General features: G+C 35.2%; 1 protein-coding gene across 1 annotated transcript in view; it reads left to right on the top strand.

Annotated features, from left to right (window-relative positions):
- The window catches only part of LOC111509803 (neuroligin-4, Y-linked), a 783,062-nt gene that overhangs the window by 35,768 nt on the left and 728,330 nt on the right, over positions 1-18,964 (top strand). The window lies entirely within an intron of this gene.

Raw genomic sequence — 18,964 nt, 5'->3', positions numbered from 1 at the left:
TGAAACAAAGTAGAGAAGAATCAGGAAAAATCGGAATCCGAGTGAATTAATTTCATCCAATTATTTGCTTCCTCTCGCAAGGCCAGTTGTTTACCAACAATCGAGTTTAGGAGCGAAAGTTCAGCAGAGCAAATTTCCTGTGCCTCCGGAAAATACTTTGAAGAAGATTTAGCTTTCTCATTTAGTATTTGACTCATTTCATTCAAAAATCCCTTTTCTCTAAGCGACATCTCAGTGATATATCATATTATTTTATTCTACTATCTGGCTCATTCCATTTTGGGTTTACCCAGATCACCCAAATACAAACTTTTGCAGAATATGATCGAAATATAGAATTATTGAAATAATTTCATATAAGTTTCTTATCCTCTTTCCGGATTATTTCTCTTTGTATTTTTCGGCCAAGTCCGTAAAATACATACTTCTCATATTAGGCCGGTAGAATGACATCGCTGTTGTCATTGTAAATATGAACATCCTGGTGGGTATGTTTTTGATGAATGCAGTTGACCATTACCATAGCTGCGAAATAACAAATGATAGCTATCTGACAGGAAGTGAGTTGACAGTTCTATTCTTGAAAAATTGCATGGTTTTTGTTTGCAATAAACTATGGAAAGCAGTGAGTTTGAAAATGTACATTACGAGATCTCCAATGCAGCATAATTTCTGCCAGATAATCTAATATAATATAATGCAAATAGAAATTTTTATGTTTTGAATTCAGTTCCACAAAAAAATGTGTTCCATGGATTTGTTATTCTACATGGTTGCCAAAAAATGGTTTATCGAGCAAATACGACCTATCTACCTGGCCTATCTACCAAAACAGCCATAACAGAACTTGTCCAACACATTAATGATCTGATGGACAAAAATGAGTATGTAGTTGTCATATCGTTTGACCTAACGCGGGCATTCGACACGGTTAATCGTAATTTCGTCTCCGAAAAAATCAACAACCTAGGTCTACGTGGCCCAGTGAACGACTGGATAACGTCCTTTCTTGAAGATCGGAAGATCATCGTGAGAATCGGTGAAATCAAATCGAAGGAACACGATTTAGATCTTGGAACACCGCAGGGAAGTGTCATGGGTCCCTTGATCTTCCTTACCTATGTCAATGACTTGCCTCATAACATAAAGGACGGTAGAGTTTTCATGTATGCTGATGACACCTCTATTGTGGTGTCTGGCACTGATCGCCAAAGACTACAGCAAAAAACTGACTCAGTTTTGAAAGATTTTGCGAATTACTGTATGCAGAATACACTAATAATGAATCAAAGTAAGACAGTAATAATTGAGTTTCACACAAAACATGGAATACCTTCAAATTTCACCTTCGAAGTCAACACAGATTCATTATTACAGGTTTACTATGCATTTGTGTATTCCGCAATTTCCTACAATATTATAGTATGGGGTCAGGCATCAGACATAACAAGAATTTTTGTCGCTCAGAAAAGAATTATAAGGCTTATCTTTAACATTAGTAGTCGCCAATCATGCAGACAGGTTTTCAAAACTAAACGGATCCTCACGGTTACATCAATTTATTTAATGAAACTACTATCATATATTTTCAATAACAAACATTCATTTCCCATTAATAGTGATTCACATTCTTACAACACCAGAAATAAAAATGATATCAAATTGAACAAGCCCAAACACTTCTATTACAAAAAATCTCCCATCAATGCAGGCTGCCGTTTTTTTAACTGTCTTCCGAAAGAAATAAAATACGCGGGATCCCTGGCGGTATTTAAGTATAGACTTAGGGAACTCCTTATCAGAGAATGTTTCTATACTGTTGATGAATTTGAATTATACTTTTTCAATTTTGAGATGATATCGAAGTGTATTTTACATAGTCTATGTTAGTCATCATTGTGCTTGTTTCGTCCTGTTTGTCAATTTAAACTTAATGACACTGTTTTTGACTTATCCTATCTATTGTTAACAATAGTTGAAAGGATTAATGAATATTTTATTTTTTTTTAATTTAAAAACAGTTTTTTGAACTCGCACTCTACTCGTCCAAAAACAGTAATTTTCGAACATACATAAATTTTACTGACTTCGAATAAAACTCACTGCTCTCTATCAAATTCATACACAAGTTTTTCTGTTGAAATTGAATTTGAATCGCTGGAGATTAAATTTACTGGGAAAACGGTCTCAGGAAGTTTATTCCACATAAAGGCAGTTCTACAAATGAAAGACTTCTCAAACAGTGAAGTTTGAGGTGTACGATGAGCAGCCAAAGTCTGGGCGTATTTCTGATATGTACCGCTCTTGGTGGGACCAAATCACTTGAATACCTCCCCTTCTTCGATGTTCCAGACTATCCTTAGAGCGGTGCTTGTGCGAAAGTAGCGTTTCTGTAGAGATAGTTTCATAATTTATTTTATGTTTTTCTGATTCTGCGAAATCTGTTATCTAGATGAGTATTCCTAGAAATCATCCATGTAGTGAAATCATTCTGTGACTGAAACATATTTCACTTTCCTTTTGAGGATACTTCATCAACTCATGATAATAATAATAAAAAAATGATAATAATGACTGATAAATAATGAATACTGATAGGTGAAGAGGCAGTTTCAAGAACAGGCAGTCAACATGTACAAAGCAGGTAGTTTATTTCAAGTGATGATTTGACTAATTCTAGAAATTAACTTCTTGTTGGTCGTTCAATAAATAACTTTGCTATTCACGTTTATTAGAGTCCTTCATTTTCTGTATGTCATCTGCCAATTGTCATCTGTCATCTGTCAATTCTACAATTCTACAGTGATTTTCAGAATCAAAAATTGATTCTGAAAATAGCTCAAAAGCATGTTCAAGGACAGATCCATATGACAACAAAGGGGACAAAAACACGACTAGGCGTAGAAATTGGATGAGGACCCTCGATTGCGCTCTCTAAAAGCCATGAAAGCATGCATGTAATTCCAGCAGCTGCGTTACCACTTCCAGACCGTAAACATTGGAAATTGAGTTCAACGAGCAAAATACGACTACGCACGAGACATCTGACAAATTTATTACGCACTCATGATATTATCCATACTTCGCGTCGCCCCTCCTACGAAATTTCGGAATAAACCCGCAGAGCGATAACCTTCTCACGAATTCTCTAGGGTTGACAACAATTTCTGAGCGATTACACTGAACTTTATAATGAGAGAGAAGTCAATGAGCTTCCTTTCCCTCTCTTGCCGTTTCAGATACATTCAAAGGTGTAAGTTGCAAGAAGTTTAATACTGCTACGCGATAGTTAACCCTGTATCTGTTGCGAAGAGGGTGGATAATTTTCAGAAGAGAAATTCATTAGGGAAATTTTCAAACGATAGTCAATCACTTGGTTCAAACGTTAATGACTGTAATATTGATACAAAGATGATCTTATCAACTTATTTTCAAGTGACACTTTGTTGTTAGATTTCCACTGGACAGTTTTCAAATCCACTGTTTTGTGAACTGTCTAGTGGAAATCTCACATTGAGTTGTTGATTGAATATGTTATGCCTTTTCATCAAGTATTGGCCAATTCTATCACATGACATTTTTAGTTAGATTCACTTCACTTTGACCTTCGATTTGGTCGGCGACTTTTCTGAAAAAATACCTGTTTACGTTATATTTTTCTCATCATCATCAATGTGGGGAGAAATTGGAAGTGAATTAATTGTTTAAACTTGCAGTATCAAGACATTTCAACTACTATAAATTAGAATTATAGTTATTGGTCTACAATTAGCAAAAAACAAGTAATTCCTCACCTTCATGTAACCATAATATGTCCTCTTAGGAAATACGTTTCATTATATGTATACAATCTACCATCATCCTTTCATGATTTCTTCAACAGCGATGACATGTAGCGATAACAAAATCTGCCGTTAGATATGAAATAATTACATGGAAAGTGACTGTATATGGTCTCTCCCCAACAAAATTGTCTTTGCCACACAAAATCATCTGCTATATGAAGTTTTCAACACTCATGGAAATTATGTCTATCAACATCATTTTTGTCAATGAAATTGAGAAAATCATTTCTCAAATCACGATCTACCCAGAAGGAAAGTATCGTATGAAGTATTAACTCATTTTTCAAAGATAACTCAACATGCTACATATTGTTGTTCGGAGCCCGAAAACTAAAACATTACTATTAGGTTAAAATTGAAAGGGTTTATTTTTAGGAGACACTAATTTTTAAGAGAGGAAGTTTTTGGCCTTCTACTTCTCTGTCTCGATGAAAAAAAATCTGGGAATCTGTCAAAAGAAAGAAAAAAGCAATCTCTTTCAAAAACTCACCCCAAACAAAGATGTGTAGATCATGCAAAGAAGTAACTTTCAGATGGAGAAATACAAGGCCAAAAACTTTCTTTCCCTACTATTAGGTTGTTTTAAAAGATTCATTTGTTTCCATTTTTGAGTCTGGAGATCCATCTGACATTCGAAATTATCGTTCCTTCTCAATCCTATCGAACTTTGCTAAACTTCTCGAAATTGTCATCTTTAATCGCGCAGTTCGTAATATCATATCTCCTCAACAACATAGATTTATGTCAAACAGATCCACTATAACAAATTTAATTGTATTGACCCAAAATGTTAGTGATGTCTTAGATAATCGTGGTCAAGTTTATGTGGTATACACTGATTTTGTTAAAGCATTTTACTGACTTGATCACATGATCCTTCTACAAAAACTCCACTAATTTGGTTTCCATAATACAGCAGAACTTTCCATTAAATCCTACTTACTTCAACGCGAACAGTTTGTATCTTATTACTGCTATGATTCTTTCATTACAATCCTTCATCTGGAGTACCTCAGGGGTCGAATCTCGGACCACTACTATATATTCATTAATGACCTCAGTAATTATGTCGATTGTAATAAGTTATTTTTTGCAAACTATCGAAGACTGTAATACATTGCAACGACTGTTAGAAAATATACAGACTTGGTGTGAAGTTAACAAACTATTTTACAATGCATCCAAATGTCTTATAGTGGGAAAATATCAGTCATTGGGTACAATTTTCGAGTAGATACCATTTTACTGTCACGAAGTAACTCAATTGAAAATCTTGGTGAATATTTTGATCAAAATTTGTCTTTTTCCAACCACATTAGATCGAAAGTAAGTGAAGCATTAAGTGTTTATGACTTTATTGTTCGCAATTTTGTAGATCTTTTTCAAACATATCTGCTCTATTCATTCTTTATGTTGCCTACATGAGGTCAAAATTTGAATATGGCCCAGTTCTATGGTCTCCATTCTACAATTGCTATAATATATCAATTGAAAAAGTTTCCCAAAGTTTATTTGCTTCAAATCTTATGGTATCTATCCTGATAGAGGTATTCCATCTCTCACCATAATATTCAATATTGAAAGTCTTGAGTCACGCAGAAAACTTGCTGGAATAATTTTTTTTGTATGAATTAAACAATTTGATTGCTATGGAGGAATGAAGTCTTATAAACTTCTGCGTGCCTCATTTTAGAACTAGAAGTACAAAAACTTCTTACAGCCGATTGGCTAGAAACAATTTGTACCACAAGTCACCTATCTTCAGTATTTGCAATATCAATTTGGATTTCCCAGAATATATTGTTGACACTGCATCTGAGTATTTCATGAATAAATTTTACTTTTATGGTATAGTTTTTTTTTTTCATTTTATTACTAGCTTTCACCCGCGGCTTCGTTCGTATTTATGCCATTGAATACGTGTCAGTACAATAGAAATGAATCAATATGAGAACTATATTACGTTAAACTATCTAGATTTTGAGATTTTTTGACAAACAATTTATTTATCTCACATTAAATATATTTTTTCAATGAAAAGTATTCTATTTTACTTCTAATACCTCTAAGAGCATGTGTACAAAGATTCATGATAATCGGTTGAGTAGTTTTTGCGTGAAACCGTAACAAACAAACTTACATTCGCATTTATAAGATTAGTAGGGATAGTAGGGATATTATAATTTTTTTATTCATTTTCTCAAATTGTAAATTTATGATTAAAATGATGTATATTACTTTTTTAACATACTTCGTTAACCCTGTGAATGGTTTTTAACTGTTGGGTAGTAAAGGCTATTATTATCATTATTATTATTATTATTATGTGATTCGATTTTGTAGCTCCAAATTTCAATAAATATTCATTGAACTATGTCGTGGTGTAAACTGATCGATGAATAATTTTGTACTCTATGCACTGATCCTATCCTTTGTCTCTAAATTTCAATATTTCGCCTGATTTCAGCTCATTACTATATGACGTCACATGCTACAAATGCAATACGCATATATACAGACGACTCAAAAACCAAAGAAGGCTTAGGATGTGGTGTACTTCTCAGATGTACTCCAGATGGTTCAAACAGAACTGGCTGGTATCTCAATCGTCACAAAGAAATAACCAGGAAAGGAATTTCTGGCAAAAACATAACAATCTGCACTCATCGCAAACAAGCCGTATCAGCCTTGAACAGACCACGTGTTTCCTCAGGGCTAGTACCAGAGTGCCACCAAGATTTAGCCAAAGCCTCGGTAGATAACAATATTATCCTGAGGTGAATTAAAAGGCACGACAAGAGTAAAGGTAATCGCATTGCCGACTCCTTAGCCAAGGAAGCGGCTGGACTAAGAATTTCAGGACCCAGTGGCAACTACGGCCTGATGACTTCGACAATTGCTGAACTAATCAAATATCATACCCATGCTCAATTCCTAAAGAGATATGATGATATCAAAGGATGCAATCTTGCCAGGATCACCCTGGGCGACCCTGGAAAGCTGTCGCCGAAGAAATATCTGGCGATGACTAGGAAAAATCTACGCTTAACAGTAGGATTTCTGACTAGCCACTGTCAACTGAGAAAACACCTCCACAATATGGGGCTAGTGGACACCTCTATGCAGGATGTGTGAACAAGAAGATGAAACTGTCAGGAATGTCCTATACAAATTTCCGGAGTTATCGTCAATAATAGAATGTGTATTCGGCGACTTTTGGCATACACCTGCCGATATAAAGAAGATGTATCCCAGAGACCTGTCCAACTTCCTGGAAGGATGGATGGACGATGACCTAGAAGGATAACCATTCAAGACGATGTACAATGGGTCACGTGTGGCCTAAGTGCTGTGGGCCTACACTCACCCTCCCTACTCTACAGATACAGAGACAGATGATGTCGTTGAGCGATTTTTGGACGATTCTTCCGTATGAATTCCAATTAAAGCAAAGCGCTTCAGAAACAGGCCAAAAAGTTATTCAGGCATGTGGCAATGATAGTATAATTGAACACACTGATCGACGTTGGTTTGCGAAATTCCATTTCGAAGATTTCAGCTTCGAAGACTAGCCCCGAAGTGGGCGTCACCTCCCATGCAGTCGAATAAGTCGAGGAGTTTCGGCTTTTATTTAACAAAAGTTGCTGAGAATCAATTCCCGATTAGTTTTCAATGAGAAATTTTCCATCACCGAAAAAGTGTGGCATCCAACATCCAACTTGAGGACAAAATTGACCTCCGGTACAAGGTTAATATTGAAGTAGAGAATGAGTAGAGCTAAATCCAAATTTTTGTTAACATCGGTGCTATTTGGCACCGGGAAGAAGATTTTCCACTGGACTGATGATATTGTTTCGTTATATATATCGAATATTCTGAACTATTAGCGAAATTACACTTCCACTGAAATCATAATACCTTCCTACCCTTCTAGAGGCAATTTACTGAAATAAATTGATCTCTTTAGTCGTAAATGCCCAGCCGGTCGGTTAATTCCTATACAATCAATGTTAGCGAGAGTGGCTTTCGCCGCAATACTGCGTTTAGCTAATACGTTCAGCTCATGACTGCATTTCCAGACGTTTCCAAGAATCTTCCGGATACCCCCATTATGCAAGGGATGATTATATTCACCTCATTGCTACTCTCTGTGCATGAAATGTTGCTCTTTGGTGGCTTGAAGATACTGTTAATTGCAATTATGCAAATGAGCTTGATGATTATTTCGGTTTCGAAACAACCCCATCGAACTGATGTTGAAACAGCAGGACAGAAATATTTGGTGAAGAAAAATTGAAAAATTGTAAAACAAACAGTAAGTATCGAATACGAAACTTATATGTACTACAATTAATGAAATGACTGTAATTTATTAAAAGAAATGAATTGATGAATTCATTGAAGCAATCATCCAGAAGAAGAATCATTTTAAAAGCAAGTTTGAACAAGCTGCGTGCATGACATCGCATTCAGTCAGGCCACTCTGAAATCCGAAACGTATTTCACACAATCGACCGATAGGTGAAACGGTGGTTCGAGCCTATCGTCCAACCTGTGCCGAGAATCGAACGACCTCGTTGATTCTCAACTTGCCTAAGTTTCGACTCTTGAGGGTTGACTTTCGTAGCTGGTTGACAAAAATATATTTTGAACATTTGAACATATATTTCAACAATGATTCTGAGCAAGTATAGAAGGAATGAATATACGCTCTACAAGTGGGAGAATCAGACATTTCACTCTTGAAAATGCCAACAGCTCATGTTGATGGAGAAATGTGTCGATTTTCCAAGAAAGAAAGAGAACAAATAATTTTGAATGAACTCTTTATATATATATATATATATATATATATATATATATATATATATATATATATATATATATATATATATATATATATATATATATATATATATATAAAAGTAACTTTCAGACACAAGCTGGAAAAAATCCTGCCGAAACTACTCTCATATGAACATTACATTATACAGAAAACAATGTTTCTTTATCAGTTTGTACTCCAAATATTTTTTATGGAATTGAATCAGACATCGTTAAAAAGATTGCTACACAATATAGTATATAAAAGATATTTCGGAATGAGGCACCTCTTCAGCACCAAACTAGATACCGTTAATAGATGAAGCAATCAATTCGTTCAGAAAATAAAGAATCAATTGAATCTACTCATGTAATCGATGATAATACTCAATGACATTGATTCGCTCATTTGACGGGTGGTAGCCGATCGGTTCGACGTAGGTGCTTTGTTCACTCACTCGAATTGACCGCCGTGATGGTCGGTGGTCCAAGCTGCAGACTGGACGATCGATTTTCACTTCTTCTTCGGAATGAAATGTGCTTATTTATAGGAGAGAATAAGTTTTGGAGAAGGAAGGTTTTCGCTCTCTATTGCCCTATCTTTCTACAGAAAATCGTGAGAATCTTTCAAAGAAAGCAAGAAATCAATTAATTTCAGAATATAGTCTTCACATATGAGTGAAGTACATGTAACGGAGTAAGTATCAGAAACAAACTCAAAGAAATGAGAAAAAGTTGTTTCGTAACAAGTTTTTCATCTCGTGTAAATCAGAGTTTATAAAAAACTGGTTTTGAGAGGGGTTTTTCTTCCAGTTTGTGTTTTCTCCTTTACAGGATCAACACACCTTTATGAGTATTCAATAATAATAGTTATAATAATTGATTTCATTGTCAGAAAATCACAAACATATGCATATAAATACATATATATGATATAGTGAAAAAGAAAAAAATATACATACCTGACAAAATTTAGATTTTGTGCTTTCTCAGCAGGAGTTCACAGGCAGCGCCCTTCCACTTAACCTACAAATCAATTTCAACACATGGTTTTGATAAGCTCATTTTGAAATTTCTACTTCAGGTTAAGAAGCTGCGTAGAAATAAATTAGTCAAATAATAAAAAAAAAACAAATGCTATGATGAAAAATAAATGAACGGCAATAGTGAAGGCAATAATAATTATATTGTTCAATATAACATTGATGATATCAGCACAGTAATAAATCATTTGACAACTTTAAGGTTCAAACCATCAGCTAGAATCTGTTTAATTTTTTTTGAAAATAATGAATAATTAACATATGTTTCATTTGAATGGGGATGGCATTGTAAAGGATGGCTATATTATACGAAAATGATGATTTGAACAAGAGGTGTTATGTTTCGGGATTGAAATATCAGTTCCATAACGTACATTGATATTATGCTGGTCATGTCTGAATTTCATCTCATGTTACAAATATGAAGGTTTCTTCATTGTGAGGATTTTATGATGAAGGCTTCTGCCAAGTAAAATCCTGCGTTCATTTATAGGTAGCCAACCAAGTTCAGAAAAATGAGTTGGCACATATTCCCGTCTTCGTAACCCACATATTGAACGCACACATGAGTTTTGAATTGATTTAATACGTCGACTGTCAGAACTAACGACAGCAGGACTGCAAATACAGTCAGCAAAATTTAATTTTGAAAAGTCTAGAGAGTCGTATAAGGTGATTTTGCTTTTTTCAGTATATTTCTATTGATATAGATCAATTGAAATAATGCTTTTTTTTCTCATGAGATTCTCAGCTTTTCTGTATGAAGATGAAGAAGTGGGGAGCCAAAACAATTAATTCTCATTGAAAATATATTTCTTGAAAATTAGTCGATATATTGTGATAAAATCACGTGCCACACTCGATCATTCGCTCTTGAAACTTAGCTCTCCATTGACTCATACCTGAGGAGAAAACCTGCAACATCACAATATGCAGAATATACAGGGTGTAACACAAGTACGTAAAATTATTCAAGTGACGTATTCCTGAGACAATTTTAAGAAAAAAGTCTTTATGAACTTGTGTCCGAAAATGCTTCGTTTCGGAGGCACAGGGTGTTGAAATTGAATTTTGTTGTTCGCTTTTTGAAAATAACTCTTGCATAAAATAATTATTTGCACGAAATTTGGTACCCGAGGTTTTTTTGATGTGAGAAATCATAAATTTAATTAATTTTCATTTCATTTCAAATTGCCCAAACTTTTCATGAAAAAACCTACTTCCCACACCTTTTCCAAGTAAAAAAGGTACACCTTCTCAACAACACTGGAGGAGATCGTTTTCGAGATATTTACAATTTTCTATATACAATTTGGCTTTATAGCCAATACAATATACAATTTGGCTTTATAGCCAAATTTGATTTCAATAATTTTTGTCACTCTCCGCTTGCAAATTAAGTTAATTAAATCGAGTAGGCTATGAGAGTTTGTTTATGAAATTAGAAGTTCGCTGTCACATTTTCAACTATTGCCCGACTTTACGAATGCTGAAATGTCTGATATGGTTTTTGCATACGGCTTGGCTGACGGATATTTAAGCGAGGCCAGACGCATCTATCAGAAAAGGTATCCCCAACGCGTGACTCCTTGTGCAGCGACATTTGCGAATCTTTTCCGGCGACTTTCCCAATCTGGAAGCTTTGAAGCAAACTCTGCAGTAGGACGGCCACGGACTACAAGAGCTGTAGAACTGGAGGAGGCGGTTCTCGAAGAAATTAGTGATCATCCAGAGACAAGTACAAGAAAAATTAGTTAAGCTTTGAATGTGAGTCACATGACAGTTTACAGAATTTTAAAGGAACACCAATTATATCTTTATCATATTCAGCGCGTCCAGGCACTTACGCTACGTGATTTCCAACCACGTATCGAATTTGCTCAATGACTTCAAAGAAAAGTCGAACAACATCCGCAAATTTTATCAAAAATCCTCTTCACAGATGAGGCTAATTTTTCAAGAAATGGTTTCATGAACTACCATAACAACCACCTCTCGGCGGAAGATAACTCACATGCGATAACGCAAACTCATTTCCAAGATAGATTCTCCTTTAATGTATGGGTAGGCATAATTGGGGATTATTTAATTGGGCCCTTTTTTCCCCCCTTACGTTCGAATGGAGATGCTTACCCACATTTTTTGGAACACGAGCTTTCCCAATTTATGGAAGATGTTCCCATTGGTCTCCGAAATATATTCCCAACGATGATTAGGAAGAGGAGCATTGGCCCCCGAGGTCACCGGATCTCAATTATGTCGATTTTTTTCATTTGGGGACACCTAAAATCACTAGTTTATGCTAGTTTATCACTAGTTATTCCCAATGAAAACGAAATGTCGAGAGATACTTGTTTCGTTCAATTTTTATATGATTATTTTCCTAATAAATAACATAGTACTTCTCTGAATTGTTTTTTTTACAAACTCCGAAATGTAGCACTTTCTAATTGAATAATTAAACCTGACAAATTTTTTCAATATGGATTGAATAAGCAGTTTGATAATGCTCAGTTTTGAAGAAGTCTTTACGGGTATACTGCGTATGAAGTTTGATGAAAATAACTGAAATTGCAAAAAACTTAGAACAAAAACCTACCATGTTTTGAAAAATTTTAACAATCTGTATTCCGAAAACGAATCATTCTTCGTTAAACATTTTGTAGGAGAAATTTGTTGATTTTCACGAGATCCACCACATACTTAGTTTTTGTAATGTTTTCAGCAACTTCACTTATCGCCGTAGGAGCTGAGTAAAATGCATCAATATAGAAAATTGTAAATATCTCGAAAACGATCACCTCCAGCGTTGTTGAGAACGTTCACCTTTTTTACTTAGAAAAGGTGTGGGAATTAGGTTTTTTTATGAAAGGTACCAAAAGTTCACTGTCAAAAAAGTTAGGGCAATTTGAAATAAATAATGACAGCGTACGCAGTGCCCTCTAGATTTTGCATGAAAATTAATACAAAATTATGATTTCACACGTCAAAAAAACCCCGGGTACCAAATTTCGTGCGAATAACTTATTTTTTGGAAAAGTTATTTTCAAAAAGCGAACAAAAAAATTCAACTTCAACACCCTGTATCTCCGAAACGAAGCATTTTTGGACACAAGTTCATAAAGACTTTTTTTCTTGAAATTGTCTCAGGAATACGTCTATCGAATATTTCAACGTACTTATGTTACACCCTGTATATCTAAGAATGGTTGTGCTGAATGATGAAAAAAATCATGCAAATTAATTAATGGAATGCCCATATATGAATCAAAACTAGCCCACACTGAGGCATAAAATGTTCAATAATCGAATTACTCATACAATATTAAACAATCGTTCCAATCATCCCCACGCGCTCTCACCGTGATGAGCGCGTCATTTAATTAAATTACCATAGAATTTCATGGGCGAATTTCCTGGCATACCGACAAAATTGAAACTATTTCCGCTCCAATTCAGCAACTAATATATACAGAGGAATGACATATATTGCATCGAGTTTCAGAGTAAGTGCACTTCACGATGAATTGCCTTTCTGTGATGCGAAATGCATTGCAAGTTACAAGATTTGCCTTTCATTTCAAGGGACTGATTATCGTTAATCAAGATGTGGCTGCTTCACCCCACTTCACTTTTGCGAGATCTTCCGTAAGTGATCTAGGATTTGGAATGTTCGTTTCCATTCCATCAAAAAATTAATTATAAAATACTTGAAATAGTTATTCAGGAAATGAACACCGTGAGTCATTGCTAGCAAGGAATGACAGGTCTCTCGCAATCTACTGGTAACAAAATACTGTCACAGAATTGAAATCAATAGCATTCGCTTCATTCAGTATTGTACAGTTACAGTGTTGATGAACTACAACAACAACTTACCAAAACTGAACTTTTGACTTTTCGTATTTATGGAAAATGCTGACGATGAAGAGATTGTCGTTTTGAAATTATTTGAGGCTTCGTGTGGAATGAATAAAAACATAAAAGTTGGCGGTTGTGTCCTAGCCAGTGGACAGCTATGATTTCCTTCAACGGTACAGACCGGTATTTTTTCATAGGCATCCACTGTTTTATTTGTTTCAATATATGTTTCAACCCCGTCTAATTCTACTAAAAATATTTTTGTTTTCCTGAACAAGCAAGAGGTTAGATCATCAGAAAATTTGAACTTCCTAGACAACAACATTTTCAGGGGGTTCGATGACCTGTCAGATTGATACAGCATCCCGTAGAGCTACACAAAGAGAGTTGAAATACTTTGCTTACGATTCCACCTAAGCCTTCGTTTCCTTCAGTCATTCCGTGGAATGAAAATAGCTGGCATTTTGTTGAACTACTATGGGCAATCGAAGTCGATGAGCAAGATCAACTGATCATCGTTTGTTTGAAGGTGATTGACAATGTTTCGTGAAGAATTTCACTAGTTCGGACTTCCATTGTCTACTATATAAAATGATTTGAAATCCCTGAAACAAGTAAAAAAGAATAATTAAAAAAGAATAGTTGAAAATAACAATTATATTAAGCAACAATAAACCTGAAATGAAATGGCAGGTTTATTGTTGCTTAGTGTATTGAAGGAAATTTTATTGTTTCAGTATGTGGGAGAAGCAAACTTCCATTTATTTCATAGAAAATAATCCATAGTCATGTAAATATGGCAGTGGCCAGATAATGCGGTGGCCAGATCTCTATATATCGAACAAGTATTCGACAATGCATTACCTAAATCTTCAAAACTAGCTCCGACACTGGCTCAATCACTGGCTCAACCAACAGGATTTACGCCAAGCTCGAAAACAGAACAACAACTATGAGTCCTAAGAACAAAGCCAATAGGCTCAGAGTCATGAGAGGCGGCTTATATGTCGAGGTATCAACCCCCTTTACCCTAAGGCTATAACACAGTTGTTGCCAGAGAGACAGATGCCTGTCAATTTCAGCAGAATTATGATAGTTTCCTTCCCCTAGAAGAGGAATCTGAATGACTAAAATTCTCTTCAATAGTGAGGAAATTTTCACTGAATATATGTGACCTCTGTCAGTAACGACTGTCAGTAACGACTGTCAGTAACGACTCTGTCAGTAACGACTCAGGTTGAGTTCTATGGTTTCCAAAGTAACGCTATCTCTGATGCAGTAACACACAATCTGTGGCCATTCAAATACTTCTGAACCTACCTCTCTCTCAGATGATAGAAGCTGGAAGAACAGCATGAAGAATTGTTTATATTGCCAATCACACGAAATAGGTTGACGTGAGGCGATGCCGACTTCCGGCTGATACTGACACTTACAACTTCCTGGGAAACATCTCCGATTCCATGCCATAAACTGTCAACCACGAATTTTTCGAGAGGACTAGATTCTTCAGTGGAAGAAACAGGTTGGAGCAGTTAGCTGTTGGTATATAGATGAATAATCATTCTCATTTCCTGGTGTAAGTGATATCAGAGATATCAACCTGCTCATGGACCTACGATAGATGTGAAGAATTAGACAAAGAAAAATCTCAAACAATCAATGAAAAATATCCGTGAACAGCTGAGCGCCCTTGCACCTCTTGACTTTCATCGATCAATATTTAGGTTGCAAGTAAATTTCCTAAACAGATTCTCCTGAACAGAAAGACTAATCAAATTTTTTTTGTCCTACACATACGCTGAACCGCTGGACTACGAGAAGAGTTCTAGACTTCTGGCAAAGTCTACCACGATTAGTCCATTCCTAGGCGTTCTTATATATTTCAAGGTATGTTGCTGAACAATATTTGCACTACAGCAGGATAATCTACAGACAGGGTTCATTGTCGTTTGAATCGCCATTTACAGAAACTTTTCGACACCAAATGAGCTAATAGGGTTCGTCAGGCAGCTGAACTTATTTGGCTGAGTTTGAATAGGTGTCAATCACAATTAACCTTCGCGGATTTCAGCAGACGGTCGAATAGATTCACTCACTGTCGATCTCTCATTTTTCATGAAAAATACTTCTCAGACGGGCCACTATAAAATTCAGAAAAAATATGTCACCTTAAATGTTTGACTCCCGCTTTTCATTACCTGATATTGAATCCGTACACATTTCCCAGGCAACGAATGAATTGGGTAAGACATTTGAATCGAAATTAGTCCACTATATTTGAGCAAGGGAACAATGCAGCCGACCGCAAGTTGAATTATTCAGTCCAATTAAACTGTTCAATTGTTTGTTGTTCCGGAATGCAAACAAGTTTGTTTTGTCACCCTTGTTCAATCGAATACTTCTCTCTCCTCCTTCATTTCCAGTAACTATAGACGGGTATTCCGATAGAAATTATTTTACTCCTTCGATTCTGATTGAAGTAGATATAGTTTTGATATCACTTCAAAAGTTCACGATAGCGAAAAATTGTTGATTCATAATTTGAAAGCTGGTATTTTCGTGTAGTGTAGAGTATTTTCATCTGGAAGATGAATTAATATAGATTCACGAAGAATCTGCTCTGGACAAACTGAAAGGCTTGTCCTTCAAACTTTGGTTGCAATCAGAAAATTGTACTCATATGTTTTAAATATGAATTAGATGAGCTAACTGTATTCGTGGTTCAGTCTGGCATCACTCTTCACACTCATGACGAGCCAAATCACTGCTATCTGATGATGGATCACAATTTTTTTCTTTTTGGGATCTGATTTTATTCATTTATATTATGGAACTGGCCGATGTTTGATAATGTATTCCAGTAACGCTTCATTGTGGTAACTTTTATAAAGCAATACTTTGGCGAAATTCAGTCAGTTTAGTGAAAATCTCACAGTGAAGGGTTCTTTCAATATCTATATTCCATCCAAATTCTTCGCAATACAAAGCTACAGAAAGAGCTGTAAGGCAATTTCCTATTTGGCGGTCGACATTGGAACTTGATTCCGCAAACAAGGTTGGAACTTTTTTTTCTGATTGATTCGACCGTTACTTGATGAAGATCCATAGTAATTTCATAAACTTCAACTCATGACTTGATCTCCACAAACTTTATTTGAAAAATAAATCACAACAAATGTTTCGTTAACACAGTAGCTTTATCAACAGTGATTTTGAATACCTGTTGATAAAGCTACTATCAATTCAAAGTCAAAATATGCTTTATTGTCTGAATATTCATATCTTATTGACAAAGCTTGGAAACTCGGTTAAAATAATTGAACAGAAAAACGAACAAACAAAATTACACATATAAGCTATCGTTACTCAGTCATATAAAGCTATAAACTGTACAATTTCAAGTAGATACTGAATATATGTATATGTAACAAAATGGGACATAAGTCAATCAATCAATCAATAACGCTTTATTGTCCAAGAAATCATTATTGACAAAGCAAGTGAAACTTTATGAAGTCAACAGTGTTGGAGTTTTTTAAAAAAATAATAAAATTATGATACACAGTGAACAATCATTATAAGTTTAAAAAATGTACATATATGAATACACATAAATGAAACAATATATAAAATATTACAGATAATAGATGAATAAATCATTACAGATATGTAAGCATCTGAAATACTAAGTGTTAAAATACATCATCGTAATATTCCTTTTAGTCATAGTAGGCTTTTTGCAGAAGTACTCCTTTAACCAATTTTCTGTTTTTTTTTTTATTTGCTATTGCCCTCTCATATACCAAATAAAATTTTGTAAATGCTGACTCTGGGATTGGCAAGGGTAAATTTCGACTTCCTCTCGTGTGGTAACGTCTGTCATTATTTACTGCTGAGTTGGAGTATTTTTTGTGAATCAAGCAAACGGTTTCTAAAAGGAATAAACAAGGTACAGTAAGGATTTTCTGACTGATAAAAAGTGGTTTGCAGTGGTCTTGTGATTTTGCCCTACATATGTATCTGACAGCCCTTTTTTGTAGAACGAATACTGAATTTGATAGTTGCTGACTACAGAAGCCCCAAAAGGCAATTCCATACTTCAAGTGCGACTCTACCAAGAAAAAATACACAGTTCTGGCTAAGGATTGATTGATTTCGTTAGAAACAACTCGAATTGCAGAGCAGCCACATGCTATTTTGTTAGATAAATTTGTTATATGCTCATTAAATTTCAATTTATCACCTATAAATACACCTAAAAATTTTGTGTGAGTTTTGTTAACTATAGCGTGATTTTCTATAAGTAAGTCGTCAAAATTGAGTTTGAAGCAGACTATGTTTGTTTTATTTGTGTTGAAACATAAGGAGTTTGAATCGCACCATTGTTCAACCCTATAGATATCCAGGGTTATGATGTCTCTGAGATTATCTCCATTTGTCCCATGCCAAAGGATCGTGGTGTCATCCGCAAAAAGTGTGAACTTTCACTCAATGTCAATGGTTACCAGATCATTCAGATAAAGCAGAAAAGGGATAGGACCCAGAACCAAACCTTGTGGTATACCTGATGAATTATTCTCAATATGCGATGCATTTCCTTGCTTCCTAACAGGCGTCCTGCCTGTTAGATAACTTTGAAGCCATTTATATGACAATCCTCTAAATCCATAGCACTGAAGTTTAAATAATAGTGTTTCATGGTTCACGCAGTCGAACGCTTCTGAGAAATCACAGAATACTGTCCCAATAGATTCTTCATCATTTAAATCAATATATACATCTTCCAGAAAAGAGAAGATTGCATCGTCTGTGTTTTTATGGCTTTGGAATCCATATTGAGAATCGCATAGTATGTTATGATTACTTAACAAGTTGAGCATTCTTTTTTTAACCAATTTTTCAATTGTTTTTGAGATTGTCGGAAACATTGATATAGGCCGGAAGTTTGATGGTTTGTGTTAGCGAAACATGTGATATTTTTTTCAAATAAAGTTTATGGAAATCAAATCGTGAGTTGTAGTTTATGAAAAGAGGTAAGAGCTCTCTGCCGGTTTCATAGATGATGTAGATGTACATTCTTACTGATGAAGATCTCTTAGTGGATGAGCTGAGAAGTTCGTGAATGGCACTACTGGTATTGAATTCATACGATTTTTAGCCAACCCCAACCTTCAACAGATAAGTGTACAAATGGCATAGGTATTGGACTCTTAGTGTTTGGGATAGAACATTTTGAGTGAAGAAACTTTTGTTGGTTTGAAGCAAATGGAGAAAAAGGAATTTCATGTATTGATAAACCATTGCTTTTTGGCAGAAAAAAATACTATTGAAGTCAAGACTTGGCTTTATGAACATTATTCTGACGTCTCACTAGGAAAATCAACCGTT

This window comes from Leptinotarsa decemlineata, unplaced genomic scaffold, assembly GCF_025532065.1.
Source record: "Leptinotarsa decemlineata unplaced genomic scaffold, Ldec_3_MD MMD2_tig00026354_RagTag_RagTag, whole genome shotgun sequence".
Classification (NCBI taxonomy): Eukaryota; Metazoa; Arthropoda; class Insecta; order Coleoptera; family Chrysomelidae; genus Leptinotarsa; species Leptinotarsa decemlineata.
This window is presented reverse-complemented; position numbering and strand designations above follow the sequence as displayed.